A 12,273-nucleotide genomic window follows, 5' to 3' on the forward strand; every position below is an offset into this window, starting at 1 on the left:
ACCATCAGGCGAGAACCCCTTCCACCTGATGCCATGTGAACGGGTTCTGTGAAAAGAGCCGATGAGATCGGCTTCGGGGATTGCTTTGACCTCGTCATACTTCTTCTTGAGCTCGTCGGTCAGATCCTCGTACGTGACTGGAGTGCCGTCCGCCATCTCAGATGTAGATGGCGATGTGGTTGATGTCGAAGCTTGTCCCACCGGGCGTGCCAGAATGTGTTGCGGTCGAAACCCACCGGCGAGCAACGACGGGCAACACAAGTAGAGCCGGGAACAACTTAGGGCTGCGGCTGGCCCTGGTCCCTCCGAGCGACGGCCCGCAAAGCCTCCGGTACGCACGTCCGATGCTGGTGCAGGGCGTGCCACCTGACCTATAACTGGTCAGGAAGGTGATGGAGATGCCTCGCTTAGTTTCCTGCATGGCATACACGTAAACATTAAATACGAGCCTCGATCGGCTCTCAGGTTATCCTGTGAATCGGCTCAAGGAGCCGATCCACCCATGATTCGTACGAGGTGCACGAATATATGGTGGTCCCGCTTGATCAAGATAAAGCTAAAGCGATCTACGACGATTTAGGGTTTTCACCGCATAATCGGATCATCCTACTCACGATTGGGCCTCGCGGCCACGCACGGTGATCGTAAGCCGATCCTAGACAAGGCCTAAAAACCAACACGAGGTTGATCCCCGGAACATCCTGTCTAGGACTAGCAAACGACACCCTGCGTGCCGCTGGATCCTCCAATCTTTTGTAAGGCCTAACTATTGCAGATATTAAACTAATCCTTGAAGAACAAGGAGCAACCGTAACGGATCGGATCTACTAAATAATGATCAAGCGGGGTGCCGCCCCTACACCTAAGATAGGTATAAGGGCGGCTAGATGTATAAGGGTTGCACTACGACAGCATATGATACGAAGAACAATGCTAACCCTAACACATCTAAGATAACTACGTTGCTCGCCATCAACAAGGCTTCAGTACGAGCAACCATGAACAACGTAATAAGCTTATGCTGCCTAGATCGCAAGATGCGATCTAGGCAGCATTTATGCTTACCGGTAGAAACCCTCGAGACGAAGGAGTTGGCGATGCGCCGAGATTGATTTGTGGTTGAACGTTGGTTGTTGTTTATTCCATAAACCCTAGATACATATTTATAGTCCAAGGGACTTTCTAATTTAGGCGTGCACCTAACCGTGCACGGGTCAAACTCTATCTTCTAATCTAAGATGCGATCTACTATATTACAGATACACGGGCAATCTAGCCCAAACTCTTCGTGCAAGGCCGCTTCCGAGATCTTCCACACGTAATCTTCCAAGCCCATCTCCCTTACGGCCCATCTCCTGATTTGGCCAAAATCTGGTGATAACAGGTTATATTCGAAATTTTACTTGAAATTTGTTGTTCATGCCATTTTACTACTCGCCTAACACTTTTTCCGCGCGTGAAGGGAGGGGGTGGGCATGATGCTACCCTGTATTTGTGTGACCCCCCAAAACTAGCAAATACGAGAGATGCATCCAAAGAAACACACTCGTCCCCTACGTACCCCCTCCCTAAATTTCAAATCCAGCCAAACGTGGATCAAAAAAGGCAATCGAAAAGCATGGCCGGATTGTTCATATTTTTCTATATAGTTAGGGTTAGGGTTTATGTTTTATAGAGATGCACATATTTTCATTTCACATTTGTGATGTACAATAATACATAGGTAAGATTCCAAGCATGACCTTTGTTAGAATAACCTTTAACGTGTTCTCTCACCTTTAGATTCAAATGTGTATAAACATTCAGAAAAAAATCAAAAAATGAAAAACCAAAGCGCATGGTCTTCTGATGCAGCCCGACCTACGCTCTTCGCTTCATCATGTGTGTTAACGTCAAGAACCACACTCAAGGCCGAGGTCACGGAGGCATGGAAGAGAAGAAGGAAGAAGAGCGTCCGAGGTCGTCTAGGACAGAAGACGCATGTCACAAGGGCCAAGGCCCATGTACCCCTTTGTTTCCCTAAACTACCCCTCCTTAGGGGCTCCCTATATATAGGCTCCCACCTCCCCCTTCATTAGGGAAGAGTTGAACTTGAGAGAACCTTGGCTTATGCCTCCACCATCCCTTTGGGATTAGGAAAATTCCCTCCTTAGATTATCACATCTATTGTATCAAGGCACTCCTTATATGATTAGTCTCTCACACTTGTGATTGTACCACCGGTCTCTCACCTGTGTGATTCCACCGATCATATACTGATCTTCCTCTCGGGGATTCTACCGCGTGTCTCCCTTGAGAGATTCTATCGGGATAGTGGTTCGGGCTATCGGGAGTAAACCGGAATTGTATCGGGTTGTGTTGCGTGCGTTCGCGTGTGTTCTTCGCCGTGTTCTTCGTATTCTACCTCTCCCCCGCCTTACCCTCGGTCAATTCGTGAGATCGGGCAACCTACGTGGCCTTAGGCCGTATCATATGGTATCAGAGCAAAGGTTGCCACGAATTTGACCCTCGAATCTCTCTAATTTCGCCCAAAAAATTTCCCAAAATTTTGCCCCAAAAAATAGCTCGAAATTTGATCTCCGGATTTGTTGCGTTTTTTGTGGTTTTGATCCACGGATCTAGTGTTACTAGTGCTGATCTATCATTCCCCCATCTTTTCCCCATCGATTCCATCCGATTTTGAGCAAATCTGAGCAGTTTTCGTGTGGTTTCCGTGAAGAACAGCAAGAGCACTTAGTGGTCAACGCCCTGATCCCATCGGCCACTGCCTCCGCACAGCAGCGCCCGCTATGGCTTGACACCTGAGCGGGTCTGCGAGCAATTCCTGCTCCATCCCTGCGTAGCTCGCCGCGAGGCCCTCCACGCCCACCGAGCCGCTCCACGCCGCCGCTGCCAGGGCCCTCCACGCGCGCGTCCGCGCAAGCCACGCCGCCAGCACGCGCTCCCGCTGGCCCACCTCACCGCGCGCCGCCAGACCCATCTCCACGGTCAACGCCTCCACTGCCCTTTGCCGCTCGCATCCATCCACTGCAGAACCGCCCGCACGCCTGGCTCCTCTTCCGCACAGCAGCAGCCCCGCCGACAAGCCCACCAGCTGCCTGGCCCACATCACCGCCGACCACCGCCCAGGCCTACCTCTCCCGCTCGCAGGCAGCCTCCAACCGCTCGTTCCCTGGCCTCGCGCGCCTTGATTTCCCCAGCAATCTCAACTTCCGCTCGAGCTGCTCCACGCCTCGCTCCACTTCGCGCAGAAAAAGCCTCGAACCGGGGCCAGACCGGGCGGCAACCGGACCGGAGCCAAACCAGGCGGCACGCCGGATGGTCCGGCCCAGGATCCGGTCAAACCGGCCGCCTAACCGGATTTCGCAGTTTTGACTCACGTTTTTGCCCTAAATTTTGAAAACTTTCCGGAGCCTGTTTAACTCCAAATTTTAACATCAATCTCCATATACTCCACATAGCCCACCTCTAATTTTTGACGATTTTTGGAACATATTTTTTGACCGCTCGTTTTGACCCAACTTTTTGGGCATTGACTTAATTTGCTCGGTTTCCGTTTTGGAGTGCAAGGATTGTCTACCAAGCTTCCGCGTCTACATCAACACCACGGTGACACCTTCGGCACCCCGGATTCCGGCGCATCTTCGACACCATCGTCATCACCATCATCGCAAGTTCGTGTGCTTGACACCGCCTAATGTCAATAGGTATAACTTGCCTCCCCTACCCCTTGTAGCCCCTTTCTTCCTTTGCGTACCTATCCCATTGAGAGTGGCTTTCCGAGTGTTGCGAAGCATTGCACAAGTGTCACGACCGTGAGAGGGTTTGTGTGTGTGCGTTGTGTTGAGCGAAGCTCTGAAGCAAGCTCAGTGTGAAAGATACACAAAAGAAGAAAAGTGTGACATATACATAGAGAAAAATAAAGCTTCTAAGCATAGAAAAAAAGAAAAAAAAGAGAAAAAAAATAGAAAAAGAGTGTGTGTCCACCGATACCGAGAAGTGCAAAGCTTGTGCGCACTAAGAGAGAAAGGAGAAGAGTGACATTTGTGTAAATCTTGTTGCTTCTCTCATATGCAACCGAGCTACCGTCTCTCTTGTGTTGGCGTGACAACGAGCATATAGTCTTCGTTAGGACCATCTTTGTCACTTGCTCACTTCCTTGGTCGCGCTAACCCCATTGTTCTCCTTTGTGTGTGTTTCCGTGTTTCCTTGACATAGATCATCACTTTTGACATTTGACTTTGGATCTTACCCACATTTGACAATAGACTTTTCCGTTGATCATTTTCGTTTGCTATCCACCCCTTACCCACCACATATAGAGTTCTTAGCCTTTTGCGTGTGCTTTGAGTGTGTGTGTGAGTAACCCGATACATTTCGACTTTGCTCTTGACTTGAACCGTTTTCTGATACTTTCTTGATAGGTGAGATACTTGTGTAGCTTTCCTTACGCCACATACATATACACCTTCCTAGTGAGATATATACATGATGACCCCACAAGAGCAAGCCGAGATGAGAGCATACTTCGCCGAGCTAGATGCTCGAGAGGCCAAAATGACCCTCCAAGACAAAGCCGAGTGCAAATCCTACTTCAAACACCTTGAGAGCAAGAGTGATACACACCATGAGTCGAGTGAGGATATTTCGATTTCTAACAACTTAACCTCTACTCCGCTTGTGTGTTGTCTTCCTCTTTGCTAGGTTGCTCGGACATCGACGACGCCATGGCCATGGAGATGAGGGACTCCACTATATGTGAGATGAGCGACTCCACTATAAGTGAGATGAGTGCATCCACTATATGTGAGATTGAGAGCCACCACTTTGAGGGCATGAGTGATACACCGAGTGAGATGAGAGTGGTAGTTGATAGGTCATGTGAGGCCATTTCGAATTCTAACAACTTACCATCTACCCCTAGTGTGTTTCCTTGTGTCTTATTAGGTCCCATGGATGACGAGACGCCGATCATGGAGAAGATGTACATGGTGCATGAAGATGATGATATCACACCATGCTTGTTGCTTGAAGATGAACATGGCCGGAGGCCACATCGAGCCTAACTCTTCCACAACACCTACCTCATGTGAGCGGGATGATGCGTGTGGTTGACACGTCCGTTGGGAACCCCAAGAGGAAGGTGTGATGCGCACATCGGCAAGTTTCCCTCAGTAAGAAACCAAGGTTTAATCGAACCAGTAGGAGTCAAGAAGCACGTTGAAGGTTGATGGCGGCGGGATGTAGTGCGGCGCAACACCAGAGATTCCGGCGCCAACGTGGAACCTGCACAACACAACCATAGTACTTTGCCCCAACGAAACAGTGAGGTTGTCAATCTCACCGGCTTGCTGTAACAAAGAGTTAACCGTATTGTGTGGAAGATGACTGTTTGCAGAAAACAGTAGAACAAGTATTGCAGTAGATTGTATTTCAGTATAAAGAATTGGACCGGGGTCCACAGTTCACTAGAGGTGTCTCTCCCATAAAACAAGCAGCATGTTGGGTGAACAAATTACAGTTGGGCAATTGACAAATAAAGAGGGCATGACCATGCACATACATATCATGATGAGTATAGTGAGATTTAATTGGGCATTACGACAAAATACATAGACCGCCATCCAACTGCATCTATGCCTAAAAAGTCCACCTTCAGGTTATCATCCGAACCCCCTCCAGTATTAAGTTGCAAAGCAACGGACAATTGCATTAAGTATGGTGCGTAATGTAATCAACAACTACATCCTTAGACATAGCATCAATGTTTTATCCCTAGTGGCAACAGCACAACACAACCTTAGAACTTTCGTCACATCGTCCCGTGTATCAATGCGAGGCATGAACCCACTATCGAGCATAAATACTCCCTCTTGGAGTTACAAGCATCTACTTGGCCAGAGCATCTACTAGTAACGGAGAGCATGCAAGATCATAAACAACACATAGATATAACTTTGATAATCAACATAACAAGTATTCTCTATTCATCGGATCCCAACAAACGCAACATTATACACTATATAAAAGATGAACAAGTTACCGATCTCACATCAACTTGAGCACTGTAGATGGACAAATTATCTCTTCCTCAGTACAATCTTTGCTTGACGCGTGGATTCTACCATTTAAGTCTACATAGAGTCAGTGGCTTGATTTATTCTGCTTCATCTTTTTTCTGAGATGGGGGCAACCGGCTACCGACTGCCACCGGCAGCACAAGATTTGTTGTGCTATTGTTGATGGTTTTTTACATATTTGCAATTTACATCGGTGGTACAAGTCGGTGTTCTGCCACGTTATTAGTTTTTCCTTGTGTACGTATCCTTTACTCCGTCTCGCTTTGACTATATACGTTTCTCTCTTTTCCTACCGTGGTTTTCTCCGCTGCCCCTACATCCTAAAATCTTCCTGATTTCTTATCGATCTCCACGGAAACCTCAAGGACGCTCCTCCTTCCACTCGCCCTGATGCCGCATCAAGAGGTGCGTGGCCAGGTCGTGACCGAGTGGTTTGTTGTGGAGGCGCCGGAAGGACCTGCTGCACCTTCCCCTGGAGGTTTACGACCAGATCGCCGCCGGGTGCTTCGCGGTGGAGGCTTTGATAGCCGCCTCCACAATAGAGCCGGAGATTGTCCCCGCGGGTCGCCTTTGTTGTGTCACCATGGCGGGTGGTGGACTGCCTGTTCACAACGCCTCCACTGCCGCCTCGCGAGGAATTTTTCACGGGACCCCGCCCTTCAAGTTCTTCGGGCAGGTCAGGGTTGCCGATGGATTTGCTACAAAGGAACCGAACCAGAATTGGTGCTCGCAGCGGTTGCAATCTCTCGATGGAATGGGTGTTGCCACCACTGCAACTTGGTTTATTCTCAGGTAAACATCGCCTCTGCCTTCCTTTCCACTTCCCCGCTTTCCCCTTTCCTTATGTTTCACATGTTCTACCTCTGACAGGTGCTACTCTGTGTATGCATAGGGACCCAAGGGTGCTGGTGCGAACAGAGGATAAGCAGCACGCTGTGGATAGAAGGCAGGCAGCCAATGCTGTGTTCGATGTTGCTCTGACGAAACTGTCCACTGTGAGGTCGCTGATCTATTTCATTTTGATTCATTTGTTTATGAGGTGACTCACATGCCAAGTTGATGTTTATTCATTCTGTAACATGTGCAGACCCTATAATCTGTTGGCTTACCATATCTATATGGCATCAACAATATGCTGCGAATTTCTATTCCATTCCACCATTGATCATTGGTTTTAATTTGTGAAGATAATGTGAGGTTTTCTCCACATGGCTTTCTCCTCTTCTATCCTCAGCAGTTCTTTGCGTGTCACATGCTCATTGAAATTAAATGTGCAATGTTTCATCTGACAACTACCGATTTGCACGCAGGAGATACAGGTTTCATACAAGAAGGATCACGCGCGTGTCACCTGTGTTAGTTCAGTTGAGTAACTATAATTTCAGTTAAGACGTAACATTTTGTGATTTGTTACTACCAGTGCCATTTAATGAAATCTTTTTAGCAACCTAATGTTGTTTCTAGGTCCTGTTAATTTCTATTCTACATATATGATATTTCCAATGGGAGGTTTAAGGTGTTGTCGAAGGTGGCATATAAGGTCGTCCCTCTTTTATGCCCACATGTATGATGTGTAGCTAGAACGAACAATTTCGCATTACTTATTTGCAGTATTCTATTCTTGCTTACGAATAATAATTAAGTTACTTGGTTTTCTTATATGTTACTCAGCCTTTTGCTCAATCTATTGTAATCCAAATATCTAATTAGCGAATGACAAAATAGAGATGGTGAGATTGTTGTAGAACAGCCAGGTAGAAGGCTTTGGGAATTGGGACCACGGTTTTTGAGTAGTTCTAACCAGGCATCACTTAGTGAGGTTTATTTTTATTACTTACATAGATAATATACTGTACTTAATATATGTTCAATATACACAAAAAACTGCCAGCAAACACATGTACTCCTAAGCTTTCTAAGCAGAAGTATATCTAAACTTTGACGTTAAAATTTTGGCTACAGTTCCACTACAACTACAAGCAGTTTTCTACCGGCCCTATTATGTGCCTACAAATCATAAACCCTTATCTAAAAATTGATCTTCTTTGCACATTGAAACAGTTTTACCCAGCCATCTATTAATGAGGTGCCTTTCTATTATGTATATAGAAAATATGCAGTACTAAATTCAGTTGGTCAATATATAGAAGATGGTGCTAATGCATTATGGTTCCAAAATTAGTTTGCCCTTGGTGTGCAGGTTGGCAATCTCAAATAAGTACTATGCATGTTCAGTCAATGGCATTGTGTTAACGCGATACATATTTTGTGTTCTTGGCAGTGTGATGGATTATATTTGTGTTACCCTGAAGCTCCATTTATTATGGTAGGATCTTATAAATTCTGAATATTATTTTGAGTGACAATGCAAGAAGATTGGCATTGGCTGTAATTGCGTTTAAAAAAATACTCACCCCATGGCGATGTTTATAAGTGCCCTAGGAGTTCATATATATCAAGCGAGATAAGCCAATCTTATTTTATAAATTGATATTTCCCATGAGGTTAATCAATGGGTGATTATGTGTTCGACACTTCAGGTGTTCTGTAAATTGGCTCCATCTGTCATTTGCTTACTTCATCTGATGACTGTGACCCGTATGTAATATTTTTGTTCTTGGCCGCAGATTGCAGTGCTTTTGGATGTCAAGGTGCCGAGGCATCACGTCATACCGACAACTCCATAGAAATAATCATTTTAATTCAAGCTTCTGTGATCATGTTCTTCAATTCCTTTAGGTGGGAAGAATATCATTACGAATTCAACTGCAAAATTTGGCAGTTCAGTGTGCGTTTAACTGAATGTTTTATTGGAAGAAATCACATAAGTGAACATGGTTATACATCACCAAATTAGGGAGGTCACCGTTGTTTTACACCGCAGTGTACTATATTAATTGCTAACTACTTTTCCCGTTTTCCTTCTGCTTGCCACAATTGTTTCTTTAGTATTTATGTACTCTCTAAGATGTGATTTCTGACTCTCTTCGGGAGCAATATTTGAGTCATTTTCAGCGGCATCGGCTAGCTCTGTTTATTGTCTTATTTCACAGTGTTTATCAAGTGCTATGTCAGCTGTTTTTTTTCCATTACATGTGTTTTCTTTTCTGATTTAGGTCCCTGCCTACTACTTCGTATCAAATATGAGCTTTCTTATTTGTAGATTATTGCATACGTCCTTTGTCAGATGCCAGTTTTCAATTTCTGTTTATGGAGGTTCAGTAATCTGTCTTTTAACGGGCAATCCAATCCCAGGTCCCGGTTATCGAATTTAAATACAATGCAAAATGTGAGCATTACTAATCGCATTACCCAGTTTATATTACCCCTACTATATGCTCAAATAAGTACTACGCTACTACTACTTTCTTTCACCTACATCAGAGCAAAAAAGCAACAGACTATTAGTCCACACTTAATTGCATTATACCAAGCTTGTATTAGCTTCACCAAATGCTCACATAAGTACTTCTTTTAATGTAAATCCAAACCAAATGGATAACTCCACGGGCGCGGCGTGCCGCCGCGCCAAAGCTTACTATTATAGAATTACAGATAGATGATCTTGATCATGTTAGGCAGCTCACAAGATCCGACAATGATAGCACAATGGGGAGAAGACAACCATCTAGCTACTGCTATGGATCCATAGTCCAGGGGTAGACTACTCACACATCACTCCGGAGGCGACCATGGCGGCGTAGAGTCCTCCGGGAGATGATTCCCCTCTCCGGCAGGGTGCCGGAGGCGATCTCCTGGATCCCCCGAGATGGGATCGGCGGCGTCTCTGGAAGGTTTTCCGTATCGTGGCTCTCGGTACTGGGGGTTTCGCAACGGAGGCTTTAAGTAGGCGGAAGGGCAGGTCAAGAGGCGGCACGAGGGCCCCACACCACAGGGCCGCGCGGCCAAGGGGAGGGCCGCGCCGCCCTAGGGTGTGGCCCCCTCGTGGCCCCTCTTCGTCTCTTCTTCGGACTTCTGGAAGCTTCGTGGCAAAATAGGACCCTGGGCGTTGATTTCGTCCAATTCCGAGAATATTTCGTTACTAGGATTTCGAAACCAAAAACAGCAGAAAACAAAGAATCGGCACTTCGGCATCTTGTTAATAGGTTAGTTCCGGAAAATGCACGAATATGACATAAAGTGTGCATAAAACATGTAGATAACATCAATAATGTGGCATGGAACATAAGAAATTATCGATACGTCGGAGACGTATCAGCATCCCCAAGCTTAGTTCTGCTCGTCCCGAGCAGGTAAAACGATAACACAGATAATTTCTGGAGTGACATGCCATCATAACCTTGATCATACAATTTGTAAAGCATATGTAGTGAATGCAGCGATCAAAACAATGTATATGACATGAGTAAACAAGTGAATCATATAGCAAAGACTTTTCATGAATAGTACTTCAAGACAAGCATCAATTAAGTCTTGCATAAGAGTTAACTCATAAAGCAATAATTCATAGTAAAAGCATTGAAGCAACACAAAGGAAGATTAAGTTTCAGCGGTTGCTTTCAACTTGTAACATGTATATCTCATGGATATTGTCAACATAGAGTAATATAATCAGTGCAATAAGCGAATATGTAGGAATCAATGCACAGTTCACACAAGTGTTTGCTTCTTTAGGTGGAGAGAAATAGGTGAACTGACTCAACATTGAAAGTAAAAGAATGGTCCTCCATAGAGGAAAAGCATCGATTGCTATATTTGTGCTAGAGCTTTGATTTTGAAAACATGAAACAATTTTGTCAACGGTAGTAATAAAGCATATGTATCATGTAAATTATATCTTATAAGTTGCAAGCCTCATGCATAGTATACTAATAGTGCCCGCACCTTGTCCTAATTAGCTTGGACTACCGGATCATCACAATGCACATGTTTTAACCAAGTGTCACAAAGGGGTACCTCTATGCCGTCTGTACAAAGGTCTAAGGAGAAAGCTCGCATTGGATTTCTCGCTATTGATTATTCTTCAACTTAGACATCCATACCGGGACAACATAGACAACAGATAATGGACTCCTCTTTTATGCATAAGCATGTAACAAAAATTAATAATTTTCTCATATGAGATTGAGGATATATGTCCAAAACTGAAACTTCCACCATGGATCATGGCTTTAGTTAGCGGCCCAATGTTCTTCTCTAACAGTATGCATGCTTAACCATAAGGTGGTAGATCTCTCTTACTTCAGACAAGACGGACATGCATAGTAACTCACATGAAATTCAACAAAGAGTAGTTGATGGCGTCCCCAGTGAACATGGTTATCGCACAACAAGCAACTTAATAAGAGATAAAGTGCATAATTACATATTCAATACCACAATAGTTTTTAAGCTATTTGTCCCATGAGCTATATATTGCAAAGGTGAATGATGGAATTTTAAAGGTAGCACTCAAGCAATTTACTTTGGAATGGCGGAAAATACCATGTAGTAGGTAGGTATGGTGGACACAAATGGCATAGTGGTTGGCTCAAGTATTTTGGATGCATGAGAAGTATTCCCTCTCGATACAAGGTTTAGGCTAGCAAGGCTTATTTGAAACAAACACAAGGATGAACCGGTGCAGCAAAACTCACATAAAAGATATATTGAAAACATTATAAGACTCTACACCGTCTTCCTTGTTGTTCAAACTCAATACTAGAAATTATCTAGACCTTAGAGAAACCAAATATGCAAACCAAATTTTAGCATGCTCTATGTATTTCTTCATTAATGGGTGCAAAGCATATGATGCAAGAGCTTAATCATGAGCACAACAATTGCCAAGTATCACATTACCCAAGACATTAATATCAATTACTACATGTATCATTTTCCAATTCCAACCATATAACAATTTAATGAAGGAGAAACTTCGCCATGAATACTATGAGTAGAAACCAAGGACATACTTGTCCATATGCTACAGCGGAGCGTGTCTCTCTCCCATAAAGTGAATGCTAGGATCCATTTTATTCAAACAAAACAAAAACAAAAACAAACCGACGCTCCAAGAAAAGCACATAAGATGTGATGGAATAAAAATATAGTTTCGGGGGAGGAACCCGATAATGTTGTCGATGAAGAAGGGGATGCCTTGGGCATCCCCAAGCTTAGACGCTTGAGTCTTCTTAATATATGCAGGGGTGAACCACCGGGGCATCCCCAAGCTTAGAGCTTTCACTCTCCT

Source organism: Lolium rigidum, chromosome 3 (genome assembly GCF_022539505.1).
Source record: "Lolium rigidum isolate FL_2022 chromosome 3, APGP_CSIRO_Lrig_0.1, whole genome shotgun sequence".
Classification (NCBI taxonomy): domain Eukaryota; kingdom Viridiplantae; phylum Streptophyta; class Magnoliopsida; order Poales; family Poaceae; genus Lolium; species Lolium rigidum.